Source organism: Leptonychotes weddellii, chromosome X, assembly GCF_054177405.1.
Source record: "Leptonychotes weddellii isolate Sample4059 chromosome X, ASM5417740v2, whole genome shotgun sequence".
Taxonomy (NCBI): domain Eukaryota; kingdom Metazoa; phylum Chordata; class Mammalia; order Carnivora; family Phocidae; genus Leptonychotes; species Leptonychotes weddellii.
The window spans coordinates 18756424-18771681 of record NC_138385.1 but is presented as its reverse complement, the minus strand read 5'-3'; the positions used below and the strand labels follow the sequence as shown (position 1 = coordinate 18771681).

The 15258-nt window shown below is 38.1% G+C and overlaps 1 long non-coding RNA gene across 1 annotated transcript in view; it reads right to left on the bottom strand.

Moving 5' to 3' along the window:
- LOC145717785 (uncharacterized) overlaps positions 1–15258 on the bottom strand; it is a 229667-nt gene that overhangs the window by 47440 nt on the left and 166969 nt on the right. The gene's annotated exons all lie outside the window — the stretch shown is intronic.

The window sequence follows — 15258 nt, the reverse complement described above, 5'->3', positions numbered from 1 at the left end:
GTCCAATGTATCATTCAAAGCTCTTGTTTCTTTGTTGATTTTCTGCTTAGATGATCTGTCTATTGCTGAGTGGAGTATGGAGGTCTCCTACAATTAACATATTGTTATCAATATGACTCTTTATTTTGGTTAACAGTTGGCTTATGTAGATGGCTGCTCCCATGTTGGGGGCATAGATTTTTACAATTGTTAGATCTTCTTGTTGGATAGACCCTTTAAGAATGATATAGTGTCCTTATGTGTCTCTAACTACAGTCTTTACCTTAAAATCTAATTTGTCTAATATAAGAATTGCTACCCCAGCTTTCTTTTGAGGTCCATTGGCATGGAAGATGGATTTCCATCCCTTTACTTTCAGTCTGGATGTATCTTTAGGTTCAAAATGAGTCTCTTATAGACAGCATATGGATGGGTTCTATCTTTATATCCTATCTGCAACCCTGTGCCATTTTATGGGAGCGTTTAGGCCATTCACATTGAGAGTGATTATTGAAAGATATGAATTTATTGTCATCATGTTGCCTGTGAAGACCTTGTTTTTATAGATTGTCCCTGTAAATTTTTGTTCTATATCACTCTGGGGGTCTTTCTCCTTTTATAGAAGCCCACTTAATATTTCTTGCAGGGCTTGCTTAGTGGTCACATATTCTTTCAGCTTCTGCTGGTCTTGGAAGCTCTGCATCTCTCCATCCATTCTAAATGACAGCCTTGCCGGATAATGTATTCTTGGCTGCATGTTCTTCTCATTTACTACCCTGAATATGTCTTGCCAGCCCTTTCTGGCTTGCCAAGTCTCTATGGATAGGTCTGACACTATTCCGATGTTCCTCCCTCTGTACATAAGGTATCTCTTCCCCCTAACTGCCCTTAAGATGATTTCCTTGGTTCTAAGATTTGTGAGTTTTACTGTTACATGCCAGGGCATTGGCCTGTTTTCCTTGATCTTAGGAGGGGTCCTCTCTGCCTCTAATACATGAATGTTTGTCTCATTCCCCAGATTAGGGAAGTTCTCAGCTACAATTTGCTCAAATATATCTTCTAGTCCTCTCTTTCTCTCTCCACCCCTCAGGGATCCCAATAATTCTGACATTGGAACATTTCATGGTGTCACTTAGTTCTCTGATTCTGTTTTCATGGATTTTGAGTTGTTTCTCCCTGGCCTCCTCTTTATCCTTCTATCAATTGGTCTTCTAGATCACTAATTCATTCTTCTACCTCTCTTACCCTAGGTGTTAGATTATCTAGATTAGATTGGATCTCATTGATAGCATTTTTAAGTTCTGCCAGTTCAGCTTTCATTTCTGCCCTTAGAGACTCTATGTTGCCATTAATCGATTTCTCCATTCTTGCTCTTGTCTTCACAATTGCTATCCTGAATTCCATCTCTGACACTTGTTTATATCTGTATCCATTTTTCAAACTGTGGCAGAGGTCACAGTCTCTAAGTCTTTCCTATTTTGTAGGTTCCTCTTCCTAGTTCTTCTGTTGAGGGGTGGTTGAGGGAATGTATAGAGTCCAAATTATTGACCACAACCCAAGCAAGATGCACCTGTTTTATAGGGAACTTTGGGTTGTCAGCCTCTTGTTCTCCCAGCCCGTGTTCTGGGGGAGGGGCCTGCCATCCTGTTACTCAGGCAACCCTGTTTGGGCAGATTTGCCCTGCCACTTGTGGCGGGGGATGGGCTCAGTGAAAAGCGGTTTTGGGGGGCTTTTGTTCTCTGGCAGCTTTCCCTGGTGGCTTTCCGCATCTCTTCTGAGAGAGCGGAAGAGACCATTTCCAACCCTCTGCCTCAGAGCAGAGAGATTGCAGTCTGTTCTTTAGTGAGCTCTCCAGACCATACTATTTCCATTTCTGCCTGTGCTGCTATATACTACAGTGTCCTGGATTGTGCACCCCTCATTAGTGCTCCCAGTCCTCACCTCCAGGTCGGGGCACATCTCTGCCCTTTGTGCTTCTGAAACTGTCAGCCACCTCCAGTTCACATGCCCAGCCCTGCTGCTCCTGTTTTCTGTCCAGGGGGCTGCCCTAAAGTCCTTTCCCCACTGCTACCGGTCTGCCAGTCTGTGCCCAGTCCCCAGCACAGGAGGCTATCGCTCACCAGTGGTGTAGGATTCCAACAGCTTGGCTCCCTCCCCCTTACATTTATCCTCTGATATATTTCTGCAGAATCACGGCTCTCCACTTTGTATCTTAAATCCAACCACCTGTGATATTCTGTTTGTAGAGATCCAGATCTATCTTCTTACATATCAGACTGATTTTGTGGGTGTTCAGAGTGGTATGGTAGATATCCAGCTCAATTCCAGGGACCAGTTGGAATAGGGTCCCCTACTCCTCCGCCATCTTTTTTTTTACATCCCAGGTACCGTTTTAAGTATGATGGAGAGACAGTGGTAAACAAGACTAATATGATCCTTACTCTCATGGAGCTTATATTCTATTGGTAAGGAAATAAATAACTAGCAAGTAAATAAGTACATAAATAGGATAATTCCAGACTGAAATATGCAATTAAGTAAAAAAGGGGTTATGAGATAAATAATGAAAAGTAGGAGGCATAGGGATTAATAATAAGAGATTGGTTGGTCAGGGAAGACTTCTCTGCAGAGGTGACATTTGAGGTGAGACTTGAATACAAGGAGCTAACTGCACAACTATTTTTTGGGAAAAGTGTTCCATGGAAGAAGAGGAAATAGTAAATAAAAAGGCCCTGGGGTAAGATTATGCCTGATGTGCACAAAGAACAGCAAGGAGACCAGTGCGGCTGCACTGCAGTGAACAAGGAGACGTGGTAGGCAATGAGGTAAGAAAAATAGGCAGAAGCCAATCATGTAGGGCCTTGTAGGTCAGACTTAAGAACTTGGTATTTATTCTAAAGGGAATGGACTGTTCTTCCTTCCAAGATGACATACATCAATGTTATACCTCTTCTATATGAAAGCTCTTTACATATTTGAAGACCTTGCGTATATCCTTGCTATGTCCTCCCTTCTGTAGACCAGAAGTCACTAAATTTCTTCAACCATTTCTCCCAGGTTGTTTTTAGATTTCTATTTTCTTTTCCCCTTCTAGTTATACTGTAGTTTGCTAAACTGTACATATTAAGTGAGAAATAAATGTTACCTGAAGGAATGAACAAATGACATACCATGCTCAATGCAAAGCACAGTAGGATGATTTCTTTTTGTACTCGACATTACAGTTCTTTTATAACCCAAGTAGCATTCATTTTGAAAGTAACATACTTCACTTCTCAGTGTATCAGCAGTTAGTTTCATGTGTATCAAAGATAACATGAAAGCCGATTTTCACTGATATGTAGACAAGCAACCACATTCATGGACCATCATCAATTTTGCTTCAAAAGATTCTATATACTATAAGAACATGGTAGATGGATTGCAACAAATGGCTCAATTCTTCACCTATCTGTGGATCCAGAAACTTTGCTATGGGACTTTGCAGTATTTTCCCACTTTAGGTGAGGTGTTATTCCCCATCCCTTCATTTTGGGCTTGGACATGTAACTTCCTTCCCATAATTGAATGATAGCTAATATGACATAAGCAGAGTCTTTACTTGTTTACACTTGCTCTGTTAGACTCCTCCCATTATTATACAAACACATCACAATACCCTGCTAGAGAGTTGCAAGATAATGTGTAGAAGAGCCAAGTCACCCAAGCTGACGCCATCCTAAACAAGCCAGCCCCTAGGTGACTCACAGATGATTGTAAATTCATGAGTGAGACCAGACAAGACCAGAAGAACTGTTCCACTAACTCACTGACTCAAAATCAGTAATACACGGTTGTTGTTTAAAGCCACTAATTTGTAAGGTGGTTTGATATGCAGCAATAATTTACTGATACAAAGAACTTTTAGTCTCTAGTGTTCAGTCATAAATCCTCCTCCTCCAACACATGTATGCATATACATATATGTTCCAGCAGAAGAGTTTAAACTTTGGTGCATTGGTTTTGGAACGTTTGGGACTTTGGGTCTAAAACATCATAAGTATAATGATGTTTTTTGTCTATGTAATACACATCATATTCATTTAGCTACCTAAATATCACCACCTCTTTTAGACTCACTCTACATAGCACAGGGCTTCGCATGGTATGTAAAATGCCAAGTCAATCAAAACCCAAAACAAATGTCATATACACAAAGCCTACACCTGCTTAAAATGTGCTTTTTCTCTATTTTCTCTCAGATCTATAAGAAATTATGGACCTACTGCAGAGCAAAACTGATTTCTTGGAAGAGCTGGGTTTCCTATTGTGTCTAAGGTAATAGAAGGGATATTACTGCTCTGCTAAATCTTCTTGCAGTTGACTCGCTGTGAATTGCTACAGTAACATAAAAGAAAATCATTATTAGGGTTCAAAAAATAAGGTATTTTAAATAAAGTTTACATTAATTTGCAGATATGACAAACCAAAAAAACTCATTTACAATTCCCAATAATTGGTCAGGGCTTATTAGATGTTTGTATATTTGGATTTACACAGTTTAATATATTTTTTCTTTTGGTTGGTTATTTTGGTCTCATTGGAAAAGAAATTTAAGACAAATTAAATTCAATCTTGTTGCCAGCAATGTGTCTGGACTGCAATAACTGACTTTTTAAAAACTACATGTTACAAGAAAACAAAATAAAATGGCTCCATCTTGAGGAGTCTTTCTGGCTATAAAAATGTAGAATGTGTCAGAGAAATAAGAACATGTGTTCTCAAACTTTGTGAAAAGTACATAACATTTTATTCTCTAGAACCTTAGGATTGCACAGAGGGTCATGAGTATGATGCTGAGAGAGGCCCTTGAGAAGGGATTAGAAGTAGAGAAATCATTGCTTAGTGTAAAGACATGGAGTGTGGAAAGGAATACCTAGGCTCATTCTACTGCTCTCCTACCTCATATTGGTGAATCCTGGGAAAACTTTATACAAGAGGATGCAGTAAAATCAGGACATAATTCTACTTAGAATTCTACCAGGCATGACTAGCCTGGTTCCCTAGGATCAGGTTCTACTACTCTTGCAAGCTCAATTCTGGGACCCAAGTTATTCCTAATCAGGAAGGATTTATAAAGCCTAGTTTAGTATTCAAGAAGCTCATCATTGAACCACCTTTACTACTAGTCATATTCTGATCACATGGCCCCATTCTAGTACCCGAACTTATTAAACTTCTCTGTGCCTCAGTTTCCTCATCAAAAAATTGAGTGATGTGAGACTTAACTAATATAATGCATGTGCCTGACACATAGTAATAATTCAATAAATTCAATTACCATAGCTGATATCAAACAACTAATGTGAAGTCACTGAACATGTAGTTAGGAAGAGAAGTACACATGATCAGCTCTCATGAGATAGTATGAGCCTGCTCCACCACACTAAGGCATGACCAAGTCTCTACCTTATAACTCACTTCAAGTAATCACCTCTATTATTTCCCCCATATCTTAACCCCAATAATCCTAAAATTTGGCCCTATCTTGCTCTCAAACTACAATCCCATTCCTGCACCCCTGAAGTGATCCCAGCACATTTTATCTACCAGTCCTCTCTGATAAGACAATCTCCCTCTTCATCTGGGTCTTGGCATACCTCCTACTCCCAGAATTTATTTCATCATGTCACAATTCCTGTCAAGCCACTCTGTCCTTGAGGGAACTCTCTGATTATAGTCATCTGCATGAACTGCCACTGTCTTTAGTTATGGCTGTGGTTAGGGCTCTATCTGGAGCCAAAGAGAGCTTACTGAAACAGGAGTGCAGTTTATGACTAGGAAACAAAGAGTTCACTCACCCACAGAAACAAAATATATTCCCTTCTTCTGATTAGTACTTTATTTTCACTATCTGTATGCCAAGCAGTACTTCTAGGCACTAGTGGTTGAGTAAGCCACTATAAACATACCAAGAGTTTGAAGATGCTATAGACACAGCCCATTCATAAACAGAAAAGAGGTAACATCCATTTAATGAACAACTCACAACATATAATCACACCCAAACTATTAATTCTGAAGTTGGTCCATTACATAAAGTAAATCAGTGCCAATAATTTATTCATACTCTCATATGGCTATTGGACACATTACTTGGTAGCTGGTAAAACTGCAGGCATACTGATGGAATTATCTGTGCAAGTGAGTAAGCAATCCAGTTGTGTATATAATTATGGACAGCATTAATGCTGATAATGATGAGAAAGGTGATCCCATAATGACTGAGCCAGAAAGAGAAAAAGGGTAATTTGATTTGGAAAACATGATGCTACTGAGAGCATCTGTAGGCAACTGATAGCTCATAGATATTCATATGATAGGGGTCACAGGGCAGAGGAAAGGACTTGCCCAGTAAATTTTATTCAGTAAATAGGAAGGGAAGTATACATCTTACATAGATTATAAAATAACAAATATTTAGGATTGAAATTTATGCAGCAGAGAATCTGAATCTGATTATACAGTCTTGTTTTAACATCTCAAAAGATCTCAGCATCATCATATGCCTATGATTTTCCCCTGAACGATAGCTGTGCAGAAATGCTGAGTGATTAAAAGGCTCCTGGATTTCTATTCCTCATGGGAATATATGCCCATAACCAGCCTGGGACATCTCTTAAGGCCCTACATTAAAAGAGATGAAGTCACTGAAGTCTGCATAAAAAGGCTTCTATAGAAACACAACTAAGTCTCACCCCAAAAATATCCAGCTTCTCTTATTTACACTACAATGTACAATCTCCCTCTTTATTTATCTGGCTAGCCATCTTAGCCCTGAGGCTGGATTACTTGCTTGCTTGCTGATTCTTACATCTATATTATTGTTTAAGAAATAATCATTATTGAACATATACTATGTGGTAGACACTAACAGGTTTGGAATTAACTACATACATATACACATACACACCAGGGTCTACGTCCTCAGAGCACACACAAATCCAGTGCAAGAGACAGACTGGTAAACATAAAAAAATGTGAGGAGTTTTATTTTGTGTTATCATGGGGCAAAAGAGTAGCCCAGAAGAAAAACATTAATCTAGACTAGGGGAGTCAGAAAAGATTTTCTGGAGGAAATAACATCTGAGACCAGGACAAGTAGGAAGTAGCTAAACAGCAATAGAGGAGTAGACAAAGCAAAACCCTTGCCTCCCTGGATCCTCCATATAGGGAAAGACAAATAATAAAAATAATACATATATATCAGTGTCTAGTATGAAGAGAAATAGGGCAGAGTGCGGAGACAGCATAATAGGGATGCACTTTAGACAGATGATCAAAGAAGGCCTTGCTGAGATACTTTAGTAAACTTGAATGACATGAGGGAGCAAGACATGTGGATATCTGAGGTAGAAATGATCCAGGCCCTGAGGCAAGTGCATGTTTAAAAAGTTCAAGGACTAACAGAAAAATAATGTAGCTGAAGCTGAATGTACAAAGATAAGAGAGACAGGAAATTAAATCAGAAGGGAAGCCAAAAGCCAGATCACATAGGATTTTGTAGGCTACAGCAAGGTGTTTATTGTTTTGGATTTTGCTTGAACCTCAAGTATACGGAATTGAATTAATCATAATTCTTGGTTCAGGTTATACTATCACTGCTTTATAAATTATTCTTTTCATCTATTTACTTTAGTGTCCTAATAAACATTCATGAACCCACTGTCCAAACCCCAGACTGGAATATTACCTATATTTGTCTATTATACCACCTCCCAAGACTCCCTGTAAATAACCACTATCCCATATTTTATGTATATCATTCCCTTCCCTTTTTATTAATTTTATCAAGTATACATGTATTTCTTTTTTTTTTTTTAAAGATTTTATTTATTTATTTGACAGAGAGAGACAGCGAGAGAGAGAACACAAGCAGGGGGAGTGGGGGAGGGAGAAGCAGGCTTCCCGCAGAGCAGGGAGCCCGATGCAGGGCCCGATTCCGGGACCCCGGGATCATGACCGGAGCCGAAGGCAGACGCTTAACGACTGAGCCACCCAGGCGCCCCTATACATGTATTTCTTAAAAATGTTTTGTTTTACTTGTTTATTTATTTTACAAAATAAGTATTATATTCTATGCTGTTTTCTGGTTCTTTTTTTTTTTTTCACTCAGCATCATATTAGTAAGGTTTATTCACATTGTTGTATGCAGGCATAGTTCATTCATTTTCACCAATATAATATCCCATTATGTAAACATTCCACAAATCATTTATTCATTTTCTTATTCATGGCCATTTGAATGATTCCCCAAATTTTCTTTTATTATGTTATGTTAGTCACCATACAGTACATCATTAGTTTCCCCAAATTTTGCTATTACAAACAATGCCACCACAAACAGTCTAATTAGTACATGTCTCCTTGGGTACATGAGCTAAAATCTCTCTTGGAATATACCTAGAATTGATGCTAGGTCATATGTTGTGCAAATGTTCAACTCTACAAAATAATGCCAAATTGTTTTTCAAAGCAGTTGTATCATATTATATTCCCACCAGCAATGTAAAAGAGAGCTCACATACACATCCTCTCCAACACTTGGTATTTTCGGGCTACCTAAATTTATCAATCCAGTGGATATAAAATGGTATCCCATTGTGGTCCCAATCTGTATTTCCCTGAGTATAAGTGAAGTTGTATATTTCCTTATGTTTATTAGACATATATGTTTCCTTTTCTCTGAAATGCCTAGTCCTATATGTTTACTATATTTTTCTATTGGGATATTTGTCTTTGTTCTATTAGTAGAATTTCTTTATATATTCTTATACTAAGACTTTTTTGGTTCTTTGTGTTACAAATACATACTTTTTTCCAGGTGTGTAACTTGTCTTTCAATTTTGTCAGTATTTAATGATGATCAACATATCTTTAATTTATCAATCTTTTATTTTATGGGTTAGGTACTTCATGTTTTATATTCTTACTCCAAGGTCAGGAAATTAATCACCTATATTTTCTTTTAAGTCTTAAATTTTTGATTTTGGCAGTCAAGTTCTTGATCTTCCTAAAGTTGATTTGTTGTGTTTTTTTAATATGGCATAAGGTAGGTATCAAATTTCATTTTTCCTCATATGTACAGATTTTTTGGTTTCATTTGTTGAATACTTCCTCTTTTTCCTTGTGATTTGCCATATCACCTCTGTTATATGTCAAAGTTCATTACATAGATCTATTACTGAAATCTCTCTTCTATTCCACTGTCAACATGTCTGCCCTGTCTTGATTCCATACTGCCTTCCTAACTACCATTTTAGATCATTCCTTCTTGTCCAACATCACCCAAATCAACTACTATTAGCAATCTTTTGTTTGGCAAGTCCTAGAACATCCTTCTTTTTATATACTTCTTTATAAAGTGAATAATTTTATACCTCACTGGCAGTACCTGACTGGGTCATGGCAAAACTCCAATTACAGGTTCATATGGCACATGTGTCATGGTAGAAACGTATCTGATTTTCCATGCTTTGTAATTGAAATCTTGGTATGTATGTTCCTCTTTGTCTTTTCCCTTCCTGTCTGTCTTTACCAAGACATCTTGAACAAAGATATAGACAAAGAACAGGTAGAGGGATATATTTTGTGTTCTTGAAGTCAAAGTGTAGCAAGTCAAACCTTATTTGAATATATATTCAGAGAGTTCTCTGCCTAAGGGAATTCTATTGTGAAAGCTTTTATAAGGATCAATCTTTCCTGTACCACTTACCTCACTGACATCATTTGTATATCTGAATTTTCATTTAACATAATTGTTTTTGTAACAAAGTACTCCTGTAGGAAAAACAACAGTTGCTCTCAATTAGAATAAATTATTTAATTTTGTTTGGTTTGCTTTGGCGAGGGTCAGAGAAGGAATATAGGGAGCAAGGGAGGTTTAGTCAGGCCCAACCTTAATCTTTCAAAGCTATAGAGAGCTTTGGTGATTACCAAGCCAGACATCATATGTCACTTTGGACTCTTGGAATAGTAGATTAAAAAAAAAAAAAGATGTAAAGAATCATCATTTCAGAGGGATTCTCCCAAGGAAAGGTAATCTCAAAATGACTTAAACTTAGGAGAAAACATTCACAATCAAGTGATGGAGAAAACAAACCATTCCAACTGCCACCTCTTTTGAATCTGAAACTTGCCTATTCCTGAATTTCCCATGCAGTGACAGTCCTACCTTAGTACCTGTGGCTGGAACTTCTGATACCAATTACTCACCTAAATCCTAGAGTATTACCTGTCATTATACTTGACAGATATCATACTTGCCACACATCTGACAGTTCAATCCTGGATACCTGCCACACACTACTGGCATTTCATTCCATTTTCTAGATCATCTTTTCTCCCCCATTTGCAGTTGACTCTTATGTGGCCTACAGTACTACATCAATAAGATCCCCCCTTTTTTAAATTTTATCACATTTGCCTCTTTTACTTTTTTTTCAGACAAAATAATCCTGCTCATTCTATATGGGAAGAAAAATGTATTTGCCTATAAAATGATGAATTATTTATTTTCATTAGGGAGCAAATGTAAATACATTGCCCTTTACTGTATTCAGAACCACCACCTATAGTTATGCAATGAACATATCATTCCATAGAGGCCCTGAATCACTTACCAATACACTTGTGTATTAATGTCCAATGGAACCAGCAAACCTCAGAGAGATCATTGTGAAGATAGTTCTAACTGGGCGAGGAATTCCAAGGGACCACAAGCCACAAAAACGCAAGATGACTGTGGCCCCCTGGTGCTTAAGTGAATGACATGTTTAAATATAAAGTGTCAAAATGGATAATCACAGTAGGAAATTCATTAAGTCTAATTAACTATATTTTGATAAGATCCTTAGAAGAATTAATTAACTTTAAGAGGACCCCAAAATACAACCAAATTTCAACTCCACTTATTAACTAATGTGTGTGGGACCCAGCTGGTTCAGGCCATAAGTGGTATGAAATTTTGAAAGTTTATACAATACTATTAAGAGCTCCTCATTTAATACTCCAGAAGGTAGTCAAAAGGAACAAACTTCCAGTTATAATATAAATAAGTACTAGGGTTGTAATGTAAAACATGATGACTACAGTTAACCCTGCTGTATGATATACAGGAAAGTTGTTAAGAGAATAAATTCTATGAGTTCTCATCACAATTTTTTCTTTTTTCTTTTATTTTGATTTTATCTATGTGAAATGATGGATGTTAGCTGGCCCTATTGTGGTAATCACTGCACAATATATGTAAATCAAACCATCATGCTATATACCTTAAAGTTACACAGTGATGGATGTCAATTATTTCTCAATAAAACTGGAAAAAAATCCCCTCCAAAAACATCTTCCGTCCACCCCCCCCAACTCACATGGCTTTTATTTTCCCCCAAATCCTGTCTCTCCCTAAGTCTTTTATCATATAGCTTGGTTTAACATCCCTGGATAATGTATTCCCCTCCTCCTCAGGCCTTTCTCATATTACTCTTCTTTCTATGCCTACTCTATGACTATGCCTCACAAATGTCTAGGAACCAATCTACCAAAGAGAGTATCCAGGAGGGTAGAAGGCTAAGAGAAAGAGGAAAGTATATGAAAACTCCTATGTTCATAACTGTTTTCTTCATCACACATGAAGTAAAATTCAATGCATTTTTTTCGAGAATAACTTGAGCACTGTGTCTGCAAATAGCTGCTGGGGTATTTGACTGGACCTAATTAGGTTACTGTTGGTAGCAGCAGTCCAAATAACCATCCCTTGACCAAAGACAGTCTAACATTTTATGTATTTCTGTTTTTATTAACACATAATGTATTATTTACTTCAGGGGTACAGATCTGTGATTCATCAGTCTTAATTCACAGCGCTCAACATAGCACTTACCCTTCCCAATGTCCATCACCCAGCCACCCTACCCTTCCAACCACCCACCCCTCCAGCAACCCTCAGTTTCTTTCCTGAAATTGAGTCTCTTATTGTTTGCCTGCCTCTCTGATTTCATCTTGTTTCATTTTTCCCTCCTTTCCCCTATGATCCTCTGTCTTGTTTCTCAAATTCCTTGTATCAGTGAGATTATATGACACTTGTCTTTCTTATTGACTTATTTCGCTTAGCATAATACCCTCTAATTCCATCCACGTCATTGCAAATGGCAAGATTTTGTTTCTTTGATGGCTGCATAATATTCCATTGTATATATATACCACATCTTCTTTATCCATTCATCTGTTGATGGACATCAAGGCTCTTTCCATAGTTTAGCTATTGTGGACATTGCTGCTATAAACATTGGGGTGCACATGCCCTTTCAGATCACTACATTTGTATCTTTGGGGTAAAACCCAGTAGTGCAAATACTGGGTTGTAAGGTAGCACTATTTTCCACTTTTTGAGGAACCTCCATAATGACTTCCAGAGTGGCTGCATCAGCTTGCATTCCCATCAACAGTGAAGGATGGTTCCCCTTTCTCCACATCCTCCCCAACATCTGTCATTTCCTGACATGTTAATTTTAGCCATTCTGACTGGTGTGAGGTGGTATCTCACTGAGGTTTTGAATACTATTTCCCTGATGCCGAGCGATGTTGAGCACCTTTTCATGTGTCCATTGCCCATTTGGATGTCTTCTTTGCGGGAATGTCTGTTCATGTCTTCTGCTCATTTCTTGATTGGATTATTTGTTCTCTGGGTGTTGAGTTTTTTTTTTTTTATTGTGTTAATCACCATACATTACATTATTACATTTTGATGTAGTGTTCCATGATTCATTGTTTGCGTATAACACAAAGTGCTCCATGCAGTATGTGCCCTCTTTATACCCATCACCAGGCTAAGCCATCCCCCCAGCCCCCTCCCCTCTAGAACCCTCAGTTTGTTTCTCAGAGTCCATAGTCTCTCATGGTTCGTCTCCCCCTCCAATTACCCCCCTTCATTCTTCCCTTCCTGCTATCTTCTTTTTTCTTTTTAACATATAATGTATTATTTGTCTCAGAGGTACAGGTCTGTGATTCAACAGTCTTAAACAACTCACAGTGCTTACCATAGCACATACTCCACCCCCAATGTCTATCACCCAGCCACCCCAACCCTCCCACCCCCCACCACTCCAGCAACCCTCAGTTTGTTTCCTGAGATTAAGAATTCCTCATATCAGTGAGATCATATGATACATGCCTTTCTCTGATTGATTTATTCACTCAGCATATTACCTTCCAGTTCCTTCCACGTCATTGCAAATGCAAGATTTCATTCCTTTTTAAGACTGCGTAATATTCCATTGTATATATATATACCACTTCTTCTTTATCCATTCATCTGTCAATGGACATCTTGGCTCTTTCCACAGTTTGGCTATTGTGGACATTGCTGCTATAAACATCAGGCTGCACGTACCCCTTCGGATCACAACATTTGTATCTTTGGGGTAAATACACAGTAGTGCAATTGCTGGGTCATAGGGTAGTTCTATTTTCACCTTGTTGAGGAACCTCCATACTGTTTTTCCAGAGTGACTGCACCAGATTGCATTCCCAACAACAGTGTAGGAGGGTTCCGCTTTCTCTGCATCCTCACCAACATCTGTCAATTCCTGACTTGTTAATTTTAGCCATTCTGCTGGTGTGAGGTGGTATCTCATTCAGGTTTTGATTTGGATTTCCCTGATGCTGAGGAATGTTGAGCACTTTTTCATGTGTCTGTTGGCCATTTGGATGTCTTCTTTGGAAAAATGTCTGTTCATGTCTTCTGCCCATTTCTTGATTGGATTATTTGTTCTCTGGGTGTTGAGTTTGATAAGTTCTTTATAGATTTTGGATACTAGCCCTTTATCTGATATGTCACTTGCAAATATCTTCTCCCATACTGTCGGTGGTCTCTTGGTTTTGTTGACCGTTTCCTTTGCTTTGCAAAAGCTTTTTATCTTGATGAAGTCCCAATAGTTCATTTTTGCCTTTGCTTCCCTTGCCTTTGGCGATGTTTCTAGGAAGAAGTTGCTGTGGCTGAGGTTGTAGAGGGTACTGCTGTGTTCTCCTCTAGGATTTTGATGGACTCCTGTCTCACATTTAGGTATTTCAACGATTTTGAGTCTATTTTTGTGTGTAGTGTAAGGAAATGGTCCAGTTTCATTCTTCTGCATGAGGCTGTCCAATTTTCCCAAAACCATTTGTTCAAGAGACTATCTTCATGTGAGACATTAAAGAGAATGTCCATTGGACATTCTTTCCTGCTTTGTCGAAGATTATTTGACCATAAATTTGAGGGTTCATTTCAGGGCTCTCTATTCTGTTCCATTGATCTATGGGTCTGTTTTTGTGCCAGTACCATACTGTCTTGATGATTACAGCTTTGTATTAGAGCTTGAAGTCTGGAATTGTGATGCCACCAGCTTTGCTTTTCTTTTTCAACATTCCTCTGGCTATTCGGGGTCTTTTCTGGTTCCATATAAATTTAAGGATTATTTGCTCCATTTCTTTGAAAAAAGTTGATGGTATTTTGATAGGGATTGCTTTGAATGTGTAGATTGCATTGACATCTTCACAATATTTGTTCTTCCAATCCATGGGCATGGAACGTTTTTCATTTCTTTGTGTCTTCCTCAATTACTTTCATGAGTATTTTATACTTTTCTGAGTACAGATTCTTTGCCTCTTTGGTTAGATTAATGCCTAGGTATCTTATGGTTTTGGATGCAATTGTAAATGGGATCAACTCCTTAATTTCTCTTTCTTTGGTCTTGTTGTTGGTGTATAGGAATGCCACTGATTTCTGTGCATTGACTTTATATCCTGCCACTTTACAGAATTCCTGCATGAGTTCTAGAAGTTTTAGGGTGGAGTCTTTTGGGTTTTCACATAAAGTATCCTATCATCTGAAAAGAGTGAGAGTTTAACTTCTTTGCCGATTTGGATGCCTTTTATTTCTTTTTGTTGTCTGATTGCTGTGGCTAGGACTCCTAATACTATGTTGAATAGCAGTGATGATAGTGGACATCCCTGCCGTGTTCCTGACCTTAGGGGGGAAGCTCTCAGTTTTTCCCCATTGAGAATGATATTCACTGTGAGTTTTTCATAGATGGCTTTTATGATATGGAGGTATGTACCCTCTATCCCTATACTCTGAAGAGTTTTGATCAAGAAAGGATGCTGTACTTTGTCAAATTCTTTTTCTGCATCTATTGAGAGGATTATATGTTTCTTGTTCTTTCTTTTGTTAATGTATTGTATCACGTTGATTGATTTGCGGAT